The sequence below is a fragment of the Perca fluviatilis genome, chromosome 8 (genome assembly GCF_010015445.1).
Source record: "Perca fluviatilis chromosome 8, GENO_Pfluv_1.0, whole genome shotgun sequence".
Lineage (NCBI taxonomy): Eukaryota > Metazoa > Chordata > Actinopteri > Perciformes > Percidae > Perca > Perca fluviatilis.
In genome coordinates, this window is record NC_053119.1 from 5,047,306 (window position 1) to 5,062,572 (window position 15,267).

Here is a 15,267-nt window from a genome sequence, read left to right on the forward strand (position 1 = left end):
GGTTCTCACCTGGTCTCACCCTGAGACCCACATTTTCCCATAGTCATTGCGACCAACTTTTATAGAATTCAAACTAAGCAAATGTCATGCTCTCATGTGCAAGCACTTCCATTACAGATCACACACACACTGGGGGTTTCTGTCCCTTTTTATCCTCCATGTACGAAAAGCCACATTTTAACTACTCAGGGTCATATTTGCGCTTCGCCATCTTGCCATCCGAACATCAACACAAACTTAAAGTGAACGTTGATCAAATGATGGTTACCATGGCTACTGGCCGGGGCTAGACCGCTGCACGGTTCTGAAGCATGTCCATCAAAATATACAGTACAGGCCAAAAGTTTGGACACACCTTCTCATTCAATGCGTTTCCTTTTTATTTTCATGACGATTTACATTGTAGATTCTCACTGAAGGCATCAAAACTATGAATGAACACATATGGAATTATGTACTTAACAAAAAAGTGTGAAATAACTGAAAACATGTCTCATATTTAAAATTCTTCAAAGTAGCCACCCTTTGCTTTTTTATTAATAAGGGAAAAAATTCCACTAATGAACCCTGACAAAGCACACCTGTGAAGGTAAAACCATTTCAGGTGACTACCTCATGAAGCTCGAACAAATTATCAAAAACAGTTACTGAATAACGACTTTTAAACTAAATACAAAAAAAAATTATTAACTCAAAAAATTAAACCAAACACCATAAAAAAATCTTATAACCACTTATAATTACTAATTTTTTCTAAACTTAATTTTATTTTCTAATAAATGTTCATTTTCAGAGGAAGTGGTTTTGCTCGTCCCTCAGATGCTTTAATAAAAATTAAAACAAAGACAAATACAGGTGCAATATATCACAGTTAATTGTAATACATGTTAAAAATAAAAAATGTTTAGCCTCCATTTAAAATATTATTTATATATTATATATATTCAATCTAATAACAACATAAGCAGCAGGATAGCAGTATTTTAATATTCGAAGGATCATAGCTTCTCAGTAGTTTCCTTATCAAATTCAAACATTCACATTTTGGTTAAAGTAAGTTTTAGTGTCAAAATGCTGTTTCCCCGGGCCATTCTCAAAACCTTTTCCCACATGACCTGATGTAGGTTTCTGTATGTAGCTTCAGTACGGTACAATAACTGGGATGGCAGTGGAACGTCCAAGTTTGGAGAAACAGAAAGAAAGCTAAGCAATGTACTGGTGTGGATACCATGTTAGGTCGGATTCAAATGTCACGCAATAACAAAGTAACAGATTGAGGGAGTAAAAAGCATTTTAGCCAATTACAAAAAGTCTAAAAAAATCTGTTTAAGTGTGTAACTATATTTAAATATTTTCTCCTCTTTACCGTCAGACAGCCCTTTACGGCGGGGAACTGAATCGGTTATCTCTGCTCTCTTCAAAACCATCAGACTCCTTTTAATAAAAACAGTAATTCCCCTCGCAGAACACAAATTTGGTAGCCTGACGAGCCAGACCCACATCCAGATGTTGGGTCTGGGAACTCACCATTGACGGGGCTCAATCCGAGGGGCGGGATAAACTGTTGTCTTTCAAATTCCCTCTGCACGCAATAGGATAGAGCTAAAACCAGGTAGAGCAATGAAGAAGGTAGCAGAGCTAGTTGATAGATTAAACTTTTGCCGTATCCGGTCGGCAAAACTCCGAACACATCTTCCTTTTTTAAGAATGACTTCAGAGCCGTTCTTTGTTCTTTTCTCAAAGAAAAGCTGAACTCCAAGTCTTCCAGAAGATCGCTGTTCCCAGCAGCAGCAGCAGCAGCAGCCATAAGCCCCGCCCACCCACTCTATACACCATGTGATTGGCCTGACCAAAATTAGTTTTTTCCAGCTCGCAAGCCAATGGAGAGTGCCTAGACTGACCCTGGCTGCAAAATAAATTTGCTGCCACTAGGGTGCGTCTAGATTTCTAGGCTACAAATTTGGTGGTCTAACTTTATAGCTGGCTAACTTGCTTTCCACAGCAGTAACGTTACATCGCTTAGCTTCTGTGTCGGTATTTCCAAACTTAGCATAGCTAACATTGACTAAACTAGTGCTGGTGTTCAAATTATTCGTAACCTTATTGATTAGCTTACTGTGGTAACCCACGTCACTGCTTTTTGCCAAGGCTTAGTGGGCGTTTCCATTTGAAAAACCTGTAAAAGAATGATGGCTGGACTAGGCCTTTAATGTGTTATGTGGTGGCCACCATCCGGGGAGTCTTTGTAAACCTCGGCATCGCCAAGGTCTGTGCATTGGCGCAACCAAGGGAAGCCTAACGCTGTTCATCTGTACACACTGCCATGACAAGGATCTAATTTAAATAAGCAAAAGATATGTATTAACAGTTTTTTCACACTCCTTGTCCTCAGATTGTCGATATGTCTGCTGCCAGCTGTCTGCTGACTGAAGATCAGTTTCTGTGCTCCATCTGTCTGGATGTGTTCACCGATCCAGTCGCCATACCATGTGGACACAACTTCTGTAAAACCTGCATCACTAAACACTGGGATAGTAGTGTGCAGTGTCAATGTCCCAACTGTAAAAGAGGTGTTTGATCGAAGGCCTCAACTGCGGATCAATACCTTCATCTCTGAGATGGCTGCTCAGTTCAGACAGTCAGCTCAACAGAAAGCCAGTAGCAGCAGCAGCTCAGAGCAACAAGTGTCCAAACCAGGAGAAGTTCCCTGTGACGTCTGCACTGGAACCAAACTGAAGGCCCTGAAGTCCTGCCTGGTGTGTTTAGCCTCCTACTGTGAGACTCACCTGGAGCCTCATCTGACAATGTCAGGTCTGAAAAGACATCAGCTGATCAATCCTGTTGAGAACCTGGAAGGCAGGATGTGTATGAAGCACGATAAACCTCTGGAGCTGTTCTGTAAGACCGACCAGATGTGTATCTGCATGCTCTGCACTGTTTTAGACCACAAGACACATGATGCTGTTCCTCTGAAAGAAGAATATGAAGGAAAGATGGCAGAACTGGGGAAGACAGAGGCTGAAATCCAGCAGATGATCCAGAAGAGACAACTGAAGATTAAGGAGATCAAACACTCAGTGGAGCTCAGTGAGGAAGATGCAGACAGAGAGATAGCAGAAGGTGTTCAGGTCTTCACCGCTCTGAAGGAGTCTGTTGAGAGAAGCCAGGCCGAGCTCATCAACACGATCAAAGAGAAGAAGAGAAAGAAAGAGAAACAGGCTGAAGGCTTCATCAAAGAGCTGGAACAGGAAATCTCAGAGCTGCAGAAGAGAAGCACTGAGGTGGAGCAGCTCTCACAGTCTGAAGACCACCTCCACATCCTCCAGAGCTTTACTTCCCTGAATGCTGCTCCACCCACCAAGGACTGGACACAAGTCAGCGTCCATCCACTTAAATATAAGGGGACTGTGAGGAGAGTCGTGACTCAGCTGGAGGAGACGCTCAGTAAACAGATGAAGAAAGTGTTTGACGCCAAACTGAAGGTCCAGCAGTTTGCAGTGGATGTGACTCTTGATCCTGATACAGCACATCCCAAACTCATCCTGTCTGATGATGGAAAGCAAGTATACTGCGGTGATGTAAAGAAGAATGTCACAAACAACCCACAGAGATTTGATACTGGTGGTGATGTCTTAGCAAAGCAGAGTTTCTCTTCAGGAAGATTTTACTACGAGGTTCAGGTTAAAGGGAAGACTGACTGGTATTTAGGAGTGGCCAGAGAGTGGATCAACAGGAAAGGAAGCATTATACCAAGCCCTCAGATTGGCTACTGGACGATATCTTTGACGAACGAAAATGAGTACAAAGCTCGTGCTGGCCCTGAAGTCAGTCTCTCTCTAAAGTCTCGTCCTGAGAAGGTGGGGGTGTTTGTGGATTATGAGGAGGGTCTGGTCTCTTTTTATGACGTTGATGCTGCAGCTCTTATCTACTCCTTTACTGGCTGCTCCTTCACTGACAAACTCTACCCATTTTTTGGTCCCTGTGTTAACAATGGTGGTAAAAACTCCGCCCCTCTGATCATCTCTCCGGTCAGTCACACTGAGTAGAACAACTATTTGGTTTTCTACAGACAGATCCTGATCATTGTATGTATGATAAGTGTTTCATACTGACACATAACAGTAGAAAGTCAAGCACTCCTTATTTGTTAAGAGTTTTTAAAAATAAGGATTTTTCAAGGGTTTCAGTTTTCACCATTTCAGATTAAAGGACACATTAAGGGTCAGGTATTCAGAACTCAATTAAGGATTCATTCTTGATTCATATTGGTATAGGTATTGTGGGAACATCAATTAAATCTGATTATAAAAGATTGAGCTGCAGTAATGTAACACACCAGAAAGGAAGGGAGGTTTTGTCTCTTTGTCCCTCTGGTGTAGTTTTTCATCTCATATTGTCCTCTCTCTGTAGACTTTTGTTTGTCGTCGCTCAAACAAAATGAATAAACAGAATAAAATCAAAGAGTTTACAAAATTGTACTTGAGTATTTTCACTTCATGCTACTTTCTACTTGTACTCCACTACATCCCAGAGGTAAATATTGTACTTTTTACTCCACTACATTTAGTCTGACAGCTTTAGTTACTTTACAGATGACAGTTTTCCATCCCATTCCTGTCCAGTGAAAACCACTTATCTCCAGATGTGTTGTTGTTGAATGTTTGTGACAAACAAAGTGTCCCTTTATCAGTTCTTCCAGAAAAATGCGGAGTTTTTTTTGTGATTTTTTTTCTGGAGGGACTGATTTATGTGTTGAAGACATTCTTGTACCTGTTAAGCAAAATAAAGCCTCTTGGATCAGCTGGAAAATGCATCGTCACAAAGCTGAAAACAGGGCTGTTTTTTTCTGACAGAAACATCCGATATAATCGGAAAACTCTGCCTGGGAACATTTTACTACACAATGAGTACTTTTACTTTAAGTATTGAAAGGATATTTTACATACTTTTACTAAAGGGTTTGAATGCAGGCTTCAACTTGTTGTGGAGTATTTTCACAGTGTGGTATTAGTGCTTTTACTTCAGTGAAGGATCTGAATACTTCTTCCAACTCTACCCACGAGCTTCTTCTCACAAAACAAAGTCTAAAAATAAAGTGCTCAGGTTCAGTAAAAAGGTTTTTCCTAAAGGTACTGGAGAGGTGAAAACTATGAAACCTCCTCACTCAAAGAGAACAGGTCTGTCTCGTTAGTCACAAACTTACAGCCTGCAGGTCTGACTTTCCTTAAACAGATTTTTATTTTTATCTCCTTTTATAGACTGGAGTATTCTGATTTCTATGTCTTTCTGCAAGGCGCTTTGTGAGCTCTGTCACACAAACAGTTTACTGCAACGACAGAAAATACAGCAGAGGATTAACATATGATCAGCAACTTTCTGATTTGTGATGTGCGTATGATGAATTTACATATTCAGACCTGCTGCTCTGTTTGTCCCTGCAGTGTGTGTGTGTGTGTGTGTGTGTGTGTGTGTTGGTCGAGGGTGATTACTGTACCTCGCTAAGCTGATAATCCGCAGCACGGCAGATAAACGCCTATAAATATTTACAGGAAGGCAGTGTTGACACGGCCGGGCTCCACGGCTTTCCATCCCGTTTTCTCTCCGAGAACAGAGCAAGGCGGCCTGGCTGTGGAGTTACTCTCACAAATTGAAGCTGTGTAATTCTCCAGATAAAAAAAATGAAATAAATTAAATAATCCAGATCATTCCTGGAGGCTTTTTCAGAGAAGGTAGTGTGCATGAAATATTGTCCTTCTGCTGGCTGGAATGGGTCAAAGATTCGCTTACACCTGGACAAACTGTTCAGGGGTTTCATGAAAAACTAAAGTAAAAATGATTCAGAGGTTTATTTTGTCTGGCATCCTCTAATCCCACAATGCACTGCTCACACAGCCTCCCCACCTACAGACAACCGGTGACTATAGTCTATATCCCCTTCCTCTTTCTTGGTGTTGGCGTTCTAAACTCTGGTGGATTTGTGAGGACTATGGTTAACTGGTCCTCAGATCTCTGCAGGGTAAATCCAGACAGCTAGCTAGACTATCTGTCCAATCTGAGTTTTCTGTTGCACGACTAACACTACTTTTGAACGTACACATGTTCCACCAAAACAAGTTCCTTTACTGAGGCTATTTTGCCGAGGCACCGTTATTGTGTCCGGGGCTTAGTGCCGCCTAAGACGATTGTGATTGGTTTAAAGAAATGCCAATTAGGGCTGGGCGATATGGAGAAAATCAGGTATCGCGATATTCTTGTCCTAATACGACAAGAAAAAATACACGACTAAAACTACTGTTGAACGTACACATGTTCCACCAAAACAAATTCCTTCCAGAGGCTATTTTGCAGAGGCACCAGGGCTTCGGGCGGCGCTTAGCGCCCTGCCCAAGACGATTGCGATCGATTTAAAGAAATGCCAATGAACCAGAGCACTTTTCTCTCCCATCCCGTAATGCTGTGTGGACTAGCCAGACCCTCCTCCGCAGTGCTGTGGAGGAAGGTCTGACAAAGCGAGACTACCGGTGACTGACTTCTGTAACAAAGTGACAGTGAGTGCCTATAGATTAGACATTTGATTCAACGTGAATCTGAGGTTCTTGCTTAAATACCTGGAAACCTGAGCAACAATGTCTCCATAAAAATGACGTTCCCAATGCACTTGTTACATACTGAAAGTTGGAGTCCATCCCCCCCCCCCGAAAAATGCTCCTTTAAGTCATTTGTTCAAGTAGTCATTTTGTCTCATCTTTACGTTTGTTTGTCACGTTCAGCGGAACGTGCGGAACTTAGAAGTGAAGTAACCAAAAGTGATTTAAACTCAAACCTTGATCTTATTCTAAACTGAATTAAGTAGTTTTGGTGCCTAAACCAAACCAAACGGTGAACCTTAACGATGTGCTTAAAACCGCCAGTGGGTCTTGATTGGTTAGGTTTGTTATCTACTAACTATTTCAAACACCAAAGTCACACAATAACACAAACAAACTAACCGACAGAGGTAGCGGTAGAGCAGCAACTCCCGTGTTCTGCCAGGTACAATGATTTTCTTGGGCTTCCGGTGTGGCGGCGTGGTGGAGTGGTTGCTTTCTCCCCTTGCTCCCATCCTCCTCATCTTTAACCTTCTTTACAGTTCAGCCAAAGCACTGCAACTAACCTCTTATATTCAAGTATATTCGGTAGCACCTCGCTACGATGAGAGGATGTCCAACAAGTCACAAGCGACTTTGAGTTCTTGAAAAGCGCTATATAAATTCAATTTATTATTATTATTATTATTATTATTATAAAAAGACGTCCCAAAGAAGGGTGAATCGTTGCCGAGCACCGTGACTGCCACGCTAACGGCCATGTTAGCTGAGCACGAGGCCTAGCTTTTGACTGAGTTCAAGTCTTTCTTCCAAGCCAAATTCAACACTGCGTTTTCCAAACTCGAGGCAAGACTAGATGATATCCAGACTGCTATATTGGATCACCAACAGAGTCTTTCGTCATTGGAGACATTTGCCAACACCACGAGCCAGGACATGAAAGGACATGTGGAGGCTAAGCTAGCTGCGATGTCCGAGGTGAACCCTAAAATACAAGCTAAACTCATCGATCTTGAAAACAGACACCGACGATATAACGTAAGAATAGTCGGCCTCCCTGAGAACATTGAAGGTACTCAACCGACTGATTTTTTCTCAACTTCTAGCTAAGGTTCTTGCCGAACAAATACTGGATTCAGCCCCGGAACCGGAACGAGCTCACCGAGCGTTAGCCCCGAGACCGGGCCCCGACGAGAAGCCTGGAGCGGTTGTTGTTGCGGTTCCACAGATTGCAGACCCGGGAGTTGGTTGTACCTGAGGCACGAAGGCTTCGGGGCAAGCTAAAATACAGGGGTTCCCCGATCCACAACGTTGAGGATTATTCTCCCGAGGTAGTCGAGCAACGCATACCGAGATACTCTACAACCTGGGCCTCATACCCGCTCTGCACGTCCCAGCCAAGTTATTCATTAGGACCGGAGAAGGGCTGAGGCGCCGGCTCACTTCCCCTGAGCCTGCCCGGGATTTCAGCTCTTCTCAGCGCCGATGCAGCTCGGGACCCACGGAGCACTGATTTCGCCTAGCAACATAGCGGCTACGTTAAAACTGCCTCATTAGGGGCTAAGGTAGCTTGATAGCTTTCGGCTATGTTCCACTGTTAGCTCCCTGCATGCTAGCGCAGGCTGCCAAGCCGATGACCTGTTTGTGCTGATATTGTTCTGATATTGGACTGATCTGTTGTTTTGGGAGGTGGGGACACTGGGAGTCCTTGTGGATGGGAGGATGGCACAATGGACACTCAAGATGCAGGTAAATATGTGGGATTCAGGGGGCCTAGATTTGATCGATGGCTATGTGATGTTCTGTGTTGTGTGTCCCCGTCCGCTTTGGACCTGAACCGGGCTGGTTTGGGGGTGGGTGGGGGAATTGAAGGGAAGTGACACACTGTTTTCACTAAGCTTTGTTCATCGTGTTTTATGGGCTTTTATGGGTAAAGGGCTGTCTGACAGCAAGGTAAAGCGCTGAAAATATTTGAAATATAGCATCCCCTTAAACAGATATTGATTTTTTTATGTGACTAAAATATATTTAGCTGCTGCCATTGTCCACAGCAGGACATTGCTTAGCTTCTGTGTCGGTACTCTGCCTACTACTGCCTGATTCTCCAACCCGAGGACATTTCATTTAGCCGGGAACTTGTAATGTGATGTAACAAATGGCTGATGTCTGGTCAGATTGTCCTGCAGTAACTGAAACACAACCAGTGCTGCGCAAATGAATCCTGTGTGAGGGAACTAAGTGAAGAAAAGATGATTCAGACGAGTGAACAGAGGGATGGAAACTGACTGGAGCGTTTATCCGAGCGGCTGCGGGCTGCCAACACACTCGTTTTTCATGCTGTCGGCCTCTTTTTCCTCTCTCTACACTCGTCCGCTGTTCTCTCCATCCTCTCCCTCCTCTCTTGCATCTTCCGTCTCTTCTTTTACAGCCCACATACAGTTATCCTCCTCCTCCGCCACCTGTCCTTGGCGGCCTGCAGTGATCTGTGTTTCAGCCCCGCAGCGGGGCGGTCAGAGTGCTGTTTGTTTGTTTTTTTTGCATTTTAGTCAGACATTTGTTTCTTTTAACCTTTCTCTGAAAGTCAAGTGAGCGAGCGAGGCTGCCGTTTCTCAGAATCACCTTGTTTCACTGCAGCAAATCGGTTTACCTAATCTGGAACGCACCTTGAAATGACACGGTGACATTTTGCGAGCGTGAAACGTTCTCGCCTCGCCTCTGAAAAGCTCGTCCTCAGCGAGTCAACGCGTTTTATTGTAATTCTGTGCCGTTTTCAATCTACTTTACAAGTTTGGTTTTCAGTTTTATAAGAGATTCTCTCTCTCTCTCTCTCTCTTTAAATGTAATCGAGTTTGGATTAAAGAACAGATTTTATTTCAACTGTTGTAATAAAATGGTTCACCCCTCCTCCTTTTACTTTTATTTTGGTAAAGCTGTGACTAACCAATAAACCTGAGGGAGGCCAGTGAACATCTACAATATAATATATATTATAAATATGTATTGGTTTATGTTTTGGTGACCACATAATGGATCAACAATATAAAATGGGAAAAAAACACATTACATTAACTGTACAGAAAAAGCATTTTTATCCTTATTTTGTGGTCCACATTTTAGTTTAAGATGGCATTCTGGGGCCATTGTACCGGTAGGTACAAGAATTTTTTTTTTTTTTACAGAGCCAGGGGAGAGCGGTAACATTCGGAGAAGAAACTCTGAATTTCCGAGATAAAAGTCATAAATTAAAGAGAGAAAAGCTCAGAATTTTTTTGGGTTTTTTAGTTAAAGCCCCAGTGTGTAACATTTGTAGTACAATCTTTATTGCCGTTCACCAACTTGTCCTTTTTCATGAATATTTCACCATCAATTCCAAGTACTCCTTTTGGCTTGAAATTTTACATTTGCGTTTGCATGAACTGGGGTTGATGTCGGTACACGATCCGTTCTGCTTGCGCGATCCATTCTGCACATGCGCAAAATGTTCGCGCATGCGCTATTGTACAAGGATTCACGACACTGCACGATCTGTTCCACGCTTTCGGTCGACAGCCAAGCTAACGTTAGTTTAGCTAACAGCTAATTCAGCTAACCGCTAGCTGAGACAGCATGTAATAACTTTAAAAGACCCTCAAAATAAAACTTGAAAATGTACGTTAACATATATAACAGCTGTTACGTCATTTCTACTGTACTTGTGCTCATTTAAAATACAATCACTCAATATTTGTCTTTATTGTTATTACTGTAAAGTCTTAATTTAGCCGTTGCCTGCTTCTCCCATTAAGGTTGACTTAACGTTATTTGAAACTGAATCTAGCTGTCAGCTAGCGGTTAGCCAAATTAGCTGTTAGCTAAACTAACGTTAGCTTCCCGGTGGAGGCTAGCCATAGGCTAGCGTGGAACAGATCGTGCAGGTCGTATCCTCGGTAACACAGCATTATCTTGCGCATGTGCAGAATGGATCGTGTACCGACAGTAGACGCTCCATATTCATGCTCCATCTTGAAATACGTTAGCCGGTAAGGGACATACAGCTCCGCTTTTCGCGTTTTTGACTCACAGCTGCTACTAATGGGTATTGTCGCTTCCCGGCAAGTTTGAAGAAAGAAACATGGAGGACCACACGTATTCAAAATCCAAATTTAAGCTGAATTCCAAGTCTTCCAGAGTCGCGGCCAAAGCCGATTCCAAAGACCGCTGTGCGCCAGCAGCAGCAGCCATCTTCTTTGTTTACAAGTAGCAGGGAATTCACGCGGAACAGTCGCAACTCTGCCGTCATTATGTTAAGCCCCGCCCACCAACTCTATACACGATGTGATTGGCCTGACTAGAGTTTGGTTTTTCCAGCTCGCAAGCCAACGGAGAGTTGCTAGACGACCCTGGCTGCAAATTACATTTGCTGCCGCTAGGGAGCGTCTAGATTTCTAGTTCAATAAACGAACACATAACTATATGGAGCTCAGCGAAAATTCTTGCAGGAAGACTTCTAAACTTAATCACATTCTCTCTCTTCTAAAACTGAACAGCTGTTAGAGGCGCTCACTTTTATCTAACCAATCAGAAGCGGCCTTGAATTTCACAAGCCAATCACAGCGCGACACCCCTGTTTTAAACCTGTCTCTCTCTGCTGCTCAGTTGTCATTTCAGGCCAAGAGCACAACTCCTGGTTCCTCCTCCGACCAGACTGCCATCGGCTCCTCGGTTTGATATTCAGGTTCCTCACAACGCCATCAGTGTCTAGACTCCATTCGGGGGGAGGGGGGGAATCAGCTTCTGGCCTTCTAACCCCCTAATTATATATCATTTAATAATGATGGAGTCTAATCTCCAAAGACTGTACATGTCATATCATGCATTCGTATAATAAAACTTTGCATATCTGCAATGAAGTCTCTCCTGATTGAAATACAACTATAAACAGTCTCGAGACAAACACTAGAGATAGACAAATGTAACACATTTGGAAATATTTGTGTCTTTTTGAGACAGATGTGATTCCACAGTGGTGTTTATCCTTCTTTCTGCTCCATCACTCAGCCATGGGAAGTATATTTGCTTTTATTTCACAGTTTGAACAATCTGCGTCTCAGAGTGTTCTGGCTTTTCATAATCTGAGCTGAGTTCAGAGCATCCGATGGAGGAAATGATTAATAGCTCAACTCCTGTTTTCACCGAATTGCCGTTCTCTTTCACACTAAATTGCCGTGGTGGCAAATTTTCCTGACAAACACCGGCGTGGCGTTTGTTGTTTTGAATTCGCTGAGTCCTCTGTGTGCACAAATAAGAGCGCTGTCACCTTCAGTGCTGTCAGGGAGTTTTACAGGCTGTGGATACACAGCACAACTGCAGATTATTGCCTCACTGCTGTGTTTGCTGCGTTTATGAGGGAAGTGTGCTGTTACGGAGAAAAACACAATTAACTGAGAGTAAAATGAATACTAACAAATGTAGTAATGAAAAAATATTATACAGAAATAATCAAAACTAATATTTCAGCCTGCATTGAGACCGTAAGTATCTACGTATTTTTTTTTTTTTTTTAATGGTCTACTACCGAGCTCTGGTACACTAGCCTGGTCCTACCAGACTCTGGTACACTAGCCTGGTCCTACCAGACTCTGGTACATTAGCCTGGTCCTACCAGACTATGGTACACTAGCCTGGTCCTACCAGACTCTGGTACACTAGCCTGGTCCTACCAGACTCTGGTACATTAGCCTGGTCCTACCAGACTATGGTACACTAGCCTGGTCCTACCAGACTCTGGTACATTAGCCTGGTCCTACCAGACTATGGTACACTAGCCTGGTCCTACCAGACTCTGGTACATTAGCCTGGTCCTACCAGACTATGGTACACTAGCCTGGTCCCACCAGACTCTGGTACACTAGCCTGGTCCTACCAGACTCTGGTACATTAGCCTGGTCCTACCAGACTCTGGTACATTAGTCTGGTCCTACCAGACTCTGGTACATTAGCCTGGTCCTACCAGACTCTGATACATTAGCCTGGTCCTACCAGACTCTGGTACACTAGCCTGGTCCTACCAGACTCTGATACATTAGCCTGGTCCTACCAGACTCTGTTACATTTCATTTGTACAGAGAGTCTGGCCACTCTCCATTGACAAATGGCTAAGCCTGGCACCCTTTTAACAATTTTAGTTATTCTACTGTGCTATGTGCATTTTTTACATCATTGTGGACAATCATGATGGATGAAACACTGAATTATGTAACTAGAAAGACACCAACAATTCTGAGAAAACTTACTTTAATGCTGAGCCCAAGGGCCATTACTGCAAAGGGGAGTTTTACAAATGAAATCGGATAAGTATCTATGGAAAAGCAGACATTTCCAAAATGCAGCATCAATTACTTTTGAAAATTAGAGATTTACTATTTGCACTATTTTCTGCAAATGGCTCTGACTTTTTTTCTGAATGAAAAATCTAGGTGTCTACATTTCTAGGTTTAGTTTCATGATGCTGTGATATTCCTAGAGCAGAACTCCTTACACACACACACACACACACACACACACAGACAGAGAGACATACACACGCAGACAGACAGACACAGAGAGAGAGAGAGCGAGAGAGACAGACAGACACACTAACACACACATACCTCATTTCCTGCATCAGTTATTTTTATTAAATGTAATTTAGTTGTATCTTAGTTGTGTATTGATTTTCTGCATTAGAGCAAATGTAATTCTCTTTAAAGAGTTCCCTTCTCTATTTAACATTGTGTTGTTCCCATGCTGCTCTGCACTTCAACTTTTTTATTTCTCTCCTTCTATACAGTATCTCTCTCTATTTTCTATGTCTATGACACTTATTTTCTTCTGTTTCAATAATCCTAGTGATGTGTATGAATCTTCCCAGCTCAGATCTGTTTGTCTTCTCTCTCTCTCTCTCTCTCTCTCTCTCTCTCTCTCTCTCTGCTTGTTTGAAGAACAGTATTTTGTACTGCATGATTGTATTTTGTGTGTATTCTGCCGCCGTGCAGAATAACGGGAGTTTAGGATGGATGGAGGACAGAGGGGAGGCCGAGCAGCTGCACTCATCCTCACAAAACGCCCCTTCAACTGGCTGAAAGCGGATCGCAACGAGGTCAAATCGGGATCCACTCGCAGCTTTTCATCTCTATCTGGAACTGTTAGCTGAGAGAGGACCATCGCTCTCCTAATATCAGGATCCAACGTACGCTGCCATCAAACAGGAAATGGGCCTGCTGCCGAGCACCAGTCACAAATAGAGAGTTGAGGCAGTTCATGTTCTCCGAGAGGGCGAACAATTTCCTGCTCTCAGCTGAAAATGTGCGACGTCTGAGTCCTTTGGGAAAAAATAAGTTTCGAAGCTGTTGAAACACTGAAAAGCTGAGAAGACATCTGAGGTCATCCAGAGCTGCTGCCTGAACCCTTTTAGACTAAAATATCAGCTCCGTTTCCGGCAGCTTTATTACGTATATAACAGTCCTTCAAGAAAAAGTTTTTTTGTGATTGTTGCGGGGCAAAAATCCTTGATTATGCGGCACGTTTTCTTAAAAAATGCGATGGAATATGCTGTATGATATTTCTGCAGTCTTATGCGATGAAATTGCGGGAACTTGCAAAAACTGCGGTTTGATGAAAAAGAGAAAAAAAAAGTGATTCCCGTCGATTTTTTATGATGTTCACGTCGCGTAATTACGTCACTTCATAATGTTCCCATGGCAACAGGGGAAAATGGCTGCTCTTGTGTGAAGTAAACGCAACATTTTCAACTTTCTGCTAAGATATATGTGACTTTTTTGCAACGAAAATGCGGGGATTATGAAAAATATGCGGACTTTGGCTGATTATGCATTGAATTATGCGATCGCATAATCGCGTTTTTCTTGAGGGACATATATAATAAATCTACTCTGTTGTATCCTGTCAGACAACAAATATAACAATCACAACTACATCTACAGTACACACTCGCTCACATGCTGTGATTGGACAGTTATTTTTCTCCTGCTGCCACCTAAATGATTTTTGATAAAGTAGTTCATTCCAGAACGATGCATTTCTGCATTTTTCTTTTAGACCCTATTATACCCAAACTAGTCCACACAGCACTCCGGGATAGGAGAAAAGCGTGCTTTGGTTAATTGGCATTCCTTTAAACCAATCACAGTCGTTTTGGGCGGTGCTAAGCGCCCGACGGAGCAACAATGTGTCTGCAGAATAGCCTCTGGAAGGAACTTGTTTTGGTGGAACAGAAAACTCAGATTGGACAGATAGTCTAGCTAGTGGCTTAATACCCTGCAGGTATTAAGTGTATTTTTTGGAGAAATCTGGATGCTTAACACACAGAAGATCTTCATGATGAGTATAGAATATTAGGCGATTGCTTGAACAAATAATTGTTGTTATAATGCAACATATAATCAAATTCAATACTCGCTCACACTGCAGCGGTCTGGTGTCTCCGGAGCTGAACAAAGCAGATGGCATTAAGACCTACTTATCACAGAGCCAAAGAGCCTCTGGGCAAGGCAGCACACTTGGGGGCACAGAGTCTGAAACTGGCAACTCTGCTCACACAGAAACGGTTTGACTGACAGATGGCTGCTACACTTCACACTCTCAGAGCTCCCATCAGATAATGCTACACTGTTAGCATGTGGGATCTGCTGAAGACAGAGAG

The 15,267-nt window shown here is 42.8% G+C and overlaps 1 pseudogene; it reads left to right on the forward strand.

Annotated features, from left to right (window-relative positions):
• The first annotated feature begins 2,397 nt into the window (after positions 1 to 2,397).
• Positions 2,398 to 4,461, forward strand: LOC120564241 (annotated as a pseudogene).
• Positions 4,462 to 15,267: the final 10,806 nt, after the last annotated feature.